The 10707-nt window shown below is 38.9% G+C and overlaps 1 protein-coding gene across 6 annotated transcripts in view; it reads right to left on the bottom strand.

Moving 5' to 3' along the window:
- LOC130913260 (zinc finger protein 391-like) overlaps window positions 1-10707 on the bottom strand; it is an 84809-nt gene that overhangs the window by 24749 nt on the left and 49353 nt on the right. The gene's annotated exons all lie outside the window — the stretch shown is intronic.

The raw sequence follows: 10707 nt of genomic DNA, 5'->3' as shown, positions 1-10707 counted from the left end.
AGTTTTATAGTTTTATTACCCTCATAAATAAACTTTAAAACCCTGTATGGACCATGTGTTTAGGTTCAAATTTCCATCATTTCTTGTCCTTTTTCTAAGCCAAAAGCACGACGAAAAACCGTATCCCAGGAGCCATTGTGAGGTCACGAAGGACAGACGAAATGTGAACATTTTTAATAAAGTGAGCCGAGCGACGTGCCACCAAGGGAGAGGGAGGCGAGGTAGCGAGCGACAGCCGGTTGGATTAAGCGAACGTCTTTGAAACGTGCGCAATGAATCTAAATTTAGTGCAAGCTCATGAATTATTTCATCAACTCGAGGAAGAGGATGGGCCAGATTTGTCGTTTTCTTGGGATGAGTCGGCGAGTGAGAAGTGACAGTAGTGCGCAAACGGCGGAAGGATGGGCTGTATGACGTCCTGTGTGATGTAGCCCTGTGTCCTGTTCAAGGGGAAACTGAGCGGCATGCTTGAAAAAATTCAACTAAACGATTTTATTGTCAATATTTTTAAAGACTTTTTTTTTTCCAATGTTATATTTTTTTTCTTTCACTATTCATTTTTTTCAATTTCTATATAGATGTGTGTGTTCCAGAAACATGATTGTATGTATAATGCTTTGATAAGGTGATTGGTGCTATACCTAACCTCACAAAGAGATATCCTCCAAACCCTTTTTGTGTTAAATGATAATGACAAGTTTCCTGAGCAAAACATGGGCGGGGCCATCTTTGACGTTTTCTGCTACGGACTTCCGGTTAAGACAGACCAAAATGAAGTGCTGCTCAAGTAAACGGTGTGTCGACAAAGTTAAAACTGCAAAATCAAACCAGAGGAACCCACGGAGTCTCCAACAATTGATTCAGCATGATGAAGATGAGGCTTCGGGACTTTCTGTGCTGTGCATTTGTTCTTATCACTTCGCTTATCGTTCGTGGACAAAATTCTAACAATATGTGCAGCCTATGTTGACATGAGGTGTGGATTGATACGCCGGCCACTTGAGTGACCAAAATGAGAAGAAATTACAAATAATAATACAGTTGCCGAATACAAGAGCGCTGACACTGATTTTGTTGTTACAAGAAAATACTACAAGGTATTTTTCATCTGGTTAGATTACAGTTATATGATGAGTTCGTCACACATGTGCATATATACACAAATTATGTCATTCTTTTTAATTGCAGATATTGACAGAGGTGTGTAGTAACGCGTTACATGTATTCCGTTACATTTACTTTTTGAGAAAAATGTACTTCTAAGCGTAGTTTTACTAAACCATCCTTTGTACTTTTACTTGAGTAGATTTTTGAAGAAAAACGATACTCTTACGCCAGTACTTTGGGCTACACACGAGTCGTTACAATTTTCCTCTTCATTCTACATATTAGATTTTTTTTTTGCTAGCGATGCTATTGCCAAAAGTAGCGCTACTAATGTCACCAACGAGATGTCGCAACAATCATCACGATTCCATTACACCAATAAGACGCAAGCTTGCCGTTCTATGATCACGCTAGCCATTGTTGTCCAATCATGTGGCGTATTTAAAGCACCGTAACAAATTAAGTATTTGACAGAGCGCTGCCCTCAACATGAATCGAAAGTGCAGATTTAAAACTCTCTCCCAGTTTTTATTTGGCAACGATTGACCATGGAAGACCGGGGATATGATCCTTTCAATTTTATAATAGTAACTATGAACGAACTACAGTATTAACTATTAAAACTAGGAATTATTTTCTCCACTAGAGGGCAGGACTCTCATGCTCTTTGAGCGAATAATGCTTCATTACTGTTTTTTTTCCCTCTCTTGCCGGAATTGAATGATTTTTTAAAAATGTATTTCTTTGGCTTAATGCGGTTATGTATTGCTGTATTGTACAGTATAATTATAACAACAGTTCATATAGATACAGTGGGCTGGGAGAAAAAAAATACCATGGTTTGGAAAAAAAAAAATCCAAACAAAAATAAGCAGTTACTCAAAATGTTGCTCATAACTTGAGTATTTCCTTCACTGGATACTTTTTTACTTGTACTTGAGTACATTTTTTAGATGACTACTTTTACTTGAGTAATATTATTTTGGAGTAGGGGTGCACGATATCCATTTTTTAAAAAAGTTATCGATAACTTCCTGCTCCTTAAGGCCGATGCCGTTAAATAATGAAGGAGAAACGATATCGTCATCGCACACACCATATAATTGTTTGCATTAGTCTAACACACGTAATATAATTAATCAGGAAATAGTATCATTTTCATATTTACGGTAGGACTACACTACTAATATAAAATAAATAGCACACCATAGTTTAATGAGAAGAAATAGAAGAGATACACAATGCCGTCTTATCACAAGAGTGACGCACCAACTCGGGTAATCTGCTCTCCCAGCAAACTCCAAGGACAAAGCGCTTTGTCCTAAAACAAGTACAACCAGCCTGGGCAGCAAAGTTGATAGCGGGCATCCCAATCCGCGCACGAACCTAAGCCGCCCAAAACCGGCCACAGCGGGGGCGGCCCAAAAGCAACGCCCAGAAACGCCTTCGACAAGACCCGCGTCAGCAAAGACTTCAAAAAGACTGGACACTGAGATAAGACAGATTTCTTCTGCTCGGAAACATGTAGCCTTGTTTTGGATCCAGAATTGTCCCTCCGTCGTCTGTTTTTGCCTTGCTTTTGACCATTGTCGACGAATAAATTGTCAACCTGTTTTTGGCGAGTGTTCTTCAAGCTTCTGAAACATGGAGTCAGTGTGCAAAGGGTTAACACAGGAACGCGCGGAGTTTGGCTTCCTCCTGGCCTGGCTCTTCGGGGGCGTCGAGCGGCGGAGCACATTTCCGTTCTGTTGCCGGCCTCCCCCGTGGGGTTTGGGCTGGGAGTAGAGCTGAAACGAGTACTCGAGCAACTCGAGCAACTCGAGTTTAAAAACTGATCCGAGTAATTTTATTCACCTCGAGTAATCGTTTATTTTGACAGCTCTAAGCATCACGTTTTGCTCGGACTACTTTTAATGCGGGACAACGCGCTGTCACGTGCGGAGAGGAAGAAGGGAAAAAAAAAAAAACTTACTGCAGCTGACAGCCGCCACAAACGACGCCGACGTTGCCAAATACTAGCCCCCACGATGCTACGTTGGTAACAGCTAGCGTCTGATGCGTCTCATAAAGATCACATGTAAGTTGAACTAGATGCGCAATGACAGACTCGGCCGCGTCTGGGCAGCGTTATTAAACAGCCGCCATCTTAAAGCAGTACAGCGCTAAGCGCTAATAAAGAGCGCTAAGCGCTAATAAATAAGATTAACGTTACTGTCGCTACTAGCTCACGTAAAGTTAGCCCTGCGGAGGACTAGGTTTCAATTAATTATGACCACTGTCGTTGCGTGGCTAACTTGTCTTACATACAGGCTTTAACATAACATAGCATTGTGGAGTGATGGGGGTGTAAAATAAAAACTTAATCATGCTAATTATCAATTTTAGCTCAGTAGTCATTGCTGGATAAAACACCAAGTAGCACTGGTCCCTAATGTGCTCCAGTACAGCCTGTATCATACATTTATTTTGAACACTGCAAAAACTCCAAATCCTATCAGGACTTACAGTTTAGACTAACTTAAAACTTAACTAGAACTTAAAAATGGCTTGACACAAAGAGAAATTCAATTGAAACACGAGGGAAAAAATCCTAACTTTTAAGTGATGTGTGTTATCAAGAATAACGGCATTTTTAGGTAATATATATATATATATATATAATTTTTTTTTTTAGATAAGATCTAAAAGTTTTTTGAGTGAAAGCAGTGAATTAGTCTTTTTTTTAATTCTAGCTACAATATACACCGAAAATAAAGACATTGATTGACTGAAAATGGTTCAAGATTAGATGAAATGTCGTTTTCTCATGTATATTTATAATTGCTCTTCACCTAAAAATATATTTGTTTTACCGATTACTCGATTAATCGATAGAATTTTCAGTCGATTACTCGATTACTAAAATATTCGATAGCTGCAGCCCTAGCTGGGAGGACTAAATTCCTTCAGTTGGCGACCCGATGTGATGGTTTGACGACGTGTTAGGCCCAGACGACGGAGGGGATGGACGAACGGCTGCGGAAGAGTCAACTGGAGCCCTTTTAGGTGCACCGCTAAAAGCCGAAAAGGTAAAAAGACGTTTTGTCATAATTTAAGGCGGGTGAAAGTTGACTTGAAGCGACCTTCGACCATTTTGTGTTTTGTCTAGCGGTGAATGTTGCATTCTGGCATATGGGGAATTAGTTTGGTAACAGTAGTCTTAACACTAGAGGGGTATTTTATAGATTTGTGCATGAAGTACAACATCCATTGCGTAGTTTAGGCTGGGCGAAAGATGGATAGAAAAAAGAAAATCAAAAAAACACACAAAAAAAACCTTTAAAAAAAACAAAAAAAAACCAAAACAAAAAAAAAAAAAAGTAAAATAAAAGGACAAGTTAGGTTAGGAAGCGTGGTGTCCTCTGGAAGCCGATTAAATTGCGAGAGACGGCAATTGAGAAGGGGTTGTGAGTCGCCCCCTCCCTCCCCAAACCCCAACCTTCCCTTCCTAATGCTGGTTGGCGTCTGGGCGACACAATCACCGGATTGTTGTTGTTTTTACGATTTGATCTAGTGGGTCACACGTAATATATACATGCGCATGTATGCATATACATATAAATATATGTGTATGGGATAGATATGGGCATGGGATATGGAATTGTAGATTAGATTGTAGATTAGTGCGTGAGAACCCCCTCCGAGTGTTAGTAGGATCGCGAGGGATCAGCAGTTGCAAGCTCATTGTGACTGTTGGTTTCCGATCTGACACGGGGGCTGTGGCCCGCAGTATGTGTATGCATATGTGATTAATTGCGCATATATATTTATATGGATGGACATATACTTGTCCAAAGGAAGTGAATTGACTGGCGAGGCAGCGTCAGGCCGGGTCAAATTCGCTGGGACTGGAACGTGGCGGTTCCCCACCTCGCGTCTGACGAGGCGGAGGATTGTGAGCTGGGTGGCGGCGCCCTAGGGAGTGGTCCCTCCTTAAAAGGTGGGTGCAAGACCCGTCGGGAGGCACACTATGGCGTCTTGAGCCACCTTTTGTGGCTCACGAGGGCCCCAGGTTCCTACGACAAAACACGATAGGTTAAGGCCGCGCTTGGAGTGACGCCCAGCAGCAGAGAGAGCCTCGAGAGAATTTTCTGTGGTAGCAAAAACATGGCCATGAGTAGATTCGCCCAGCGGAAATATAGGTTAGGGACCCGGGATGGATGGTTGTACAAATGCACTAAGATTGACCATGACAAAAAAATGACAATTAACATGGGGAAGCCGGGGTGGACTGCCGCTGTTGTTGTTTCAATGTTAAGTTGCTATGGTGTCGTGTAGTCTCTTGTTAAAGTAAGTGGACGTTTTGTTTTGCTTAGTGTTGTTCGAAATGAAGCCGAAAAAAAATAGGAACCGCCCCTGCTAACGTTCTGGGAGACAGCCGTTGGCATGGCGCCTGGAGTTGGGCAATCTGATTAGAAAAGAACACTGTGTTCAAGATAAAGAGTGTGGGCCGGCGGCGGCCCCTATTTGCAACATGGGGTCCTCGACGGCATCCGCTGGGTTTTTTTGCCAAAATTGATTTTAAGGGGAGGCTAGAATTGAAGCTGGGAATTTTCCAGTCCTTGTTTAACAATTTAAGATAAAATTGAGAGCCAAAGAGGGACAACATGTAAAAAATTCCAAAAAATCAGTAGATCTGATTAGAAAAGGAACACAGTGTTCAAAATGAGGTGCGCGGGCCGATGGGCGGGAGGCCCCTCTTGCTGTTGTTCAGGCCAAGCAGAACAAGGAGGGCTGAAGTCCCTGGATGTTTGGTAAAGTTATAGATTAAAAAAAAGCTTTTTCTAACAAGATGTTTTTTACTCACAAAAGAATGTAGAGAAACAAAAGAATATTAAAGTGATGCGTTCAACCACGAACTTACAATTATTAGAATAACAAACATGCAAACAGAACAAGCAAAGAACACCTTAAAGTTAGTAACGGGGAATTGATATCATGGCTAGCTTCTAGTATAACGAATAGTTTGAAATTTAATTTTTAGGGGATTCGAGCAGGATGAATATGGGGAAAGTGTCACTTTTGGATCACATGTTGATATAATTGGCTGTCGTGAATTCAGCTGGGATCCAAAGAACAACAGGATAACTTTATTGATTTTAGTTTTGATATAAGAAGACAATTAAAATTGAACTAATTGTTGCTGTTATGAAAATAGAGTAGGAAATAAGTGGCCAACTTTGTCGAGACAGGCAATGACCAAAGTTAATTGACAAATTATCAAATAGGGTGCGACTATAAAACCTGTAACAATGCAATATAAGAATTGTAAATATTTGAGCTAATTGACATTCATAACACCCCTTAAAGTAACTAGAACATCTTTGGGAAAAAAAAAAAAAAAAAAAAAAAAAGCAAATGGTTCTTTCATAACACTTATCACGATTCCAAATTTACATCGGAGATAACGTTCCCAGAATGAGATAAATTGTAAGTCTTATTAGTTTTTATTTTAACTTGGATATTTGCTTTTCATTGTTGACCCTTGAAGGAAATAATTTCATTTAGTATATTTTCTTTTCCTTTTGCACTTTCGTAAAACTGATTTTGGAGTTATTTTGTAGTTCCGTTTAATTTGGAGTCTATAGAAGCTAATTTAAGTTGAGATGCCTTGCCTAAAGGGTTAAAGTTTAGGAAAGAGCAAAGTTTTAAAGTGGGTCATCTCAAGCTCAAGTCTCTGGTTGTTTTGGTAAAACAATCGATAAGACAGTCCTTCCCTAGCCACTATTGACTCCCGGAAGAATGCGGAGGGAGAATCTCCTACATGTGTTAATTTTGATATACGGGACAATGGAAAAGTGGATTTACGTTTTTAAAAAAAGACTTGAAAATGCCAGATTTCACTAAAACATAATCTTTTGGGTCACCTGCGGATAGAATGGGGCTATCCTTGCAAAAAATATATCAAGAAATGAATAAAATAACATAAAAAAGGGGAAAAGACATTTTCACCAATTTCATGATCGGGGACGAAAAGACAAGACCAATGTAGGTAAATTTTGTTGCTTTGAAATTATAGGGGAAATTAGCAACAATTTTTTTTTTTTTTTTTTTTGAAGAGAAGGACCACAGTAGAAATCGAATTAACAAATTACATAAGAGGGGAGGAATTAAATTTGACTACGTAAACAAACACGGGCATCGTGCCAAATGCAATTTATTATGCTGGGGAAGTTGCTTATGTTAAAAGTTAAGAATAATACTCGAACAATACAACGATAATGAGACAGAATCTAGAGATGAGTTCATTTAATTTCAGAATACCTTTCCAAGTCTACTGCCTATAAATACAATTTCCCCAGTATAAGACAATTTTTATGTTTTCATTTTTGATTTTTGTTTTTGATCTTTTGATGAATTACTCTCATGTGATATTTTTCCATTCCTTTGGACACCTTTATGGAACAGATTTTTTATTTTTAAGGACTTGAATAATCTTTCAAAAAAAAAAAGGAGGAGTGGAAAAAGTGTTGTTTGGTTCCATGTCTGTGCTAACTGTATTTTTCATTTTTTTTTTAGAATTTTTCTAAAAATTCTATTTATTTATTTCTATTCCTTTTCCATTTTTTTATAAAAAGCCAAACTGGTTGGCTTGCATTTATTCTATTGATCCTATTCACTGGTTTGTTATTTTGCAATTATTTTCGGGGGACCTAATTGTTTCACAAAAGGGGAGAAAGATACATATTTTGAACGACATAAGGAACAAAGGAAAAGGCATCACTTTCCAAGACATAAATATTTTAATTATTGCTAAGTGGCTTTGTTTTGGATCTGAATTGGACATGAGGGGTTTGTAAACTGGAAATAATAAGACATATAAATGTTTTTGTGTTGATTGTTGCATTGGTAACCATTGAACAGTTTAAACGTGTAGTAGACAACCACACACCGTAGTAATGAATGTTTAACTCCCATCTTTCGACAAAATGATTCCTTGTGACTAGGGTTGTTGACGATCAATATTATTTATTAAGCTTATTGGTAAAAAAATATATATATAAATAAAAAAATAAATAAAAGAAGAGTTAGAATCTCAAATAATGGCATTTAGACCACCATAGGGGATAGTTTTTGATTTGGTCTAGATAATTGGGGGATCACACAAGTTGATGTAAATTGGGAATGATAACATGTACTGGGTATTCATAATGCACTTTGAGTAGTAGCTATGAGTGATATAGCCATGCTTACAATTGCAATTGTGGGCATGGCTAGAGGGGGTTAAGTGGGTCAAGATAACACCAACATTATTACTGAAAGTTAATAAGGATGCGGACAACTGTAAATTTTTATTGACTTGTACAGTCTGTTCAACTCTAAACATACAGTTCTTAGGCCCAACAAACAGTAAATTATTATAAACATAATACTATTCATAATGTCATTTAGACATATGGAGTTTCACACATTGCTTTAATAGCACGACACATTTTAGGAGCACGCAGAGGCCATTACAACGATCTAAAGTTTTCCCTGACCACGTTGTTTCCCAAAAGATTTCAAGGGTTAAGGATAATAATCTGCCACATCACATGTTGGAGTTTTGAGACGGGTGCTGTTGGGACGTTTCAGGTGGTAAGGTTACAAAGAGGCCCAGTTATGATAAGTAAGTATGACAAATCGGCTATTCTTGAGTTTATCCTTATTTCTATTTATCGATCCCCTGAAACACCAGATGTGTATGTTGACAGGATGGGAAGACATTCACCCTGAACGCTAGCTGAGCTGGAGCTGGGTGTGACAAGCGGAGCCATCGCACCGGCACACGGACCACCGGTTGCGCGGGTGGGAGAAGGGATCGCCAATGGTTGGAGGATCAAAGGTTTGATTCCAGACCCCACCTATTCCCTCAGGGCTGTGACTGCGGTACCGCACGAGCCGTGAGCTGGTGGTTGTGTGAGAACAGGTGCTCACAAAATAATGGTTCATCGCCAAGGGACAGCCGTCACGACTGTCCCCACGGTTTTATACTCACCCCAGCTGACGATGCTGTGTTTCGTCGAGGTGAATGTTTTCCGGTCTTTTTGAATTTGAGAAAGTATTTAAATGTTAGAGAGATTACCGTGCCTCAGACGTCTCGACAAGCATTAGGAAAAAAACTAAAACATGTGAGTACATGACATATTTTAAGTACACCACATAGTCCCAGATGTATTTGATTAAGATTCTTTACTTTTATTATTTTATTTTCACTTTCTAATGATTAACTTCGCTGTAGGTACTGCATTATATTTTAGACACCTTAAACTCATTGTTTGTGTTCTACACAAAGGCAAAGTCGTTCTATGCTTTAATTAGGGAGTGTTTTAAAATATGTTGGAGGCTCTGTATTCTTTTGAGTTGAACAGATTACAGCTACACTAGGATCCACTCGGGGGGGGGCAACCATGACGGATCCGGACTGGGAGGAAATAAACAAATTCCCATTCGACCCATGTCCTAGGAAGCGACAATTGATTATGGAAATAAATAGGTTTAGTGTCATGGTCCCTGTCGCTATAGTGCTCTTGTTTATTTGTTCTTGTTTAATATTATTTTTCACTAAAAGGTTTGGATTTTCTTTCCTTTTTCCCTTTTATTGATTTCACATGCGGATGTTGCTGTTAGAAATGTGGTGTGGAAAGGTGCCCCTGACGTTGTTGGTAAGTGGTGGGAATACACATTGTTTATGTAGCAGGGTTTATTTTTTCCGTCACATTTTTTCGATCTTTTGCAGTCACATTTGGGTTTTGTAATTCCTCGACACATGGCATATAAGTTCACTGGGTTGTTTTATATTTCCACAATCACCATAGATTCATTTTTGTTCTTGGGATTTTTGTTCAACGACTACTATTTTTTCGTTAGGTTCTAAATCATAGTACTCGGTAGATTTGTGCCATTTTTAAGTCCCAGTTTTTATTCTTTAGCCTTTAGCCATATTTGTCATTTGGGGTGGAGAATATAACTTTTATTATTTTTATATATATGCTTTTGATTAGGATATTTATTCATTTTTTGGTGAATGGGGCGGAATAAAGTTTTTCTTTAATTGGGGTGGAATAAAGTTTGCCTACAGGTGTCTGTGTCCATCATTTTCAACAACTGGTAAGGGGTGAAGACGTTTATTTCGAGTTTATTGTGTCCAAGTTTTTCTGTATTGCAACATTCCGTTTTTGTACAGTACCGCTTTTTCACCATTCTCTAGTCAATGGGGGAATGTTTTTTGCTGTGTTATGTTTGTAGATGTAGTAGTTTGTCAGTGCTGTTCTTTGTCTTCATTTAAAAGCTGTTCTGAGATGTTTGACACACTGTTGCATTCCTTTTTCTTCAGGGCTGCGCACGGTTCCCTCTTACTACAGGTGGTGGTTGACCCTAACGTTACTGAAGACGTTTATTTCGAGTTTCGAGTTCATTGTGTCCAAGTTTTTCTGTATTGCAACATTCCGTTTTTGTACAGTACCGCTTTTTCACCATTCTCTAGTCAATGGGGGAATGTTTTTTGCTGTGTTATGTTTGTAGATGTAGTAGTTTGTCAGTGCTGTTCTTTGTCTTCATTTAAAAGCTGTTCTGAGATGT

The sequence above is a fragment of the Corythoichthys intestinalis genome, chromosome 3 (assembly GCF_030265065.1).
Source record: "Corythoichthys intestinalis isolate RoL2023-P3 chromosome 3, ASM3026506v1, whole genome shotgun sequence".
Classification (NCBI taxonomy): Eukaryota; Metazoa; Chordata; class Actinopteri; order Syngnathiformes; family Syngnathidae; genus Corythoichthys; species Corythoichthys intestinalis.
The sequence above is the reverse complement of the archived record's forward strand: the minus strand, read 5'-3'. Positions and strand labels throughout refer to the sequence as shown.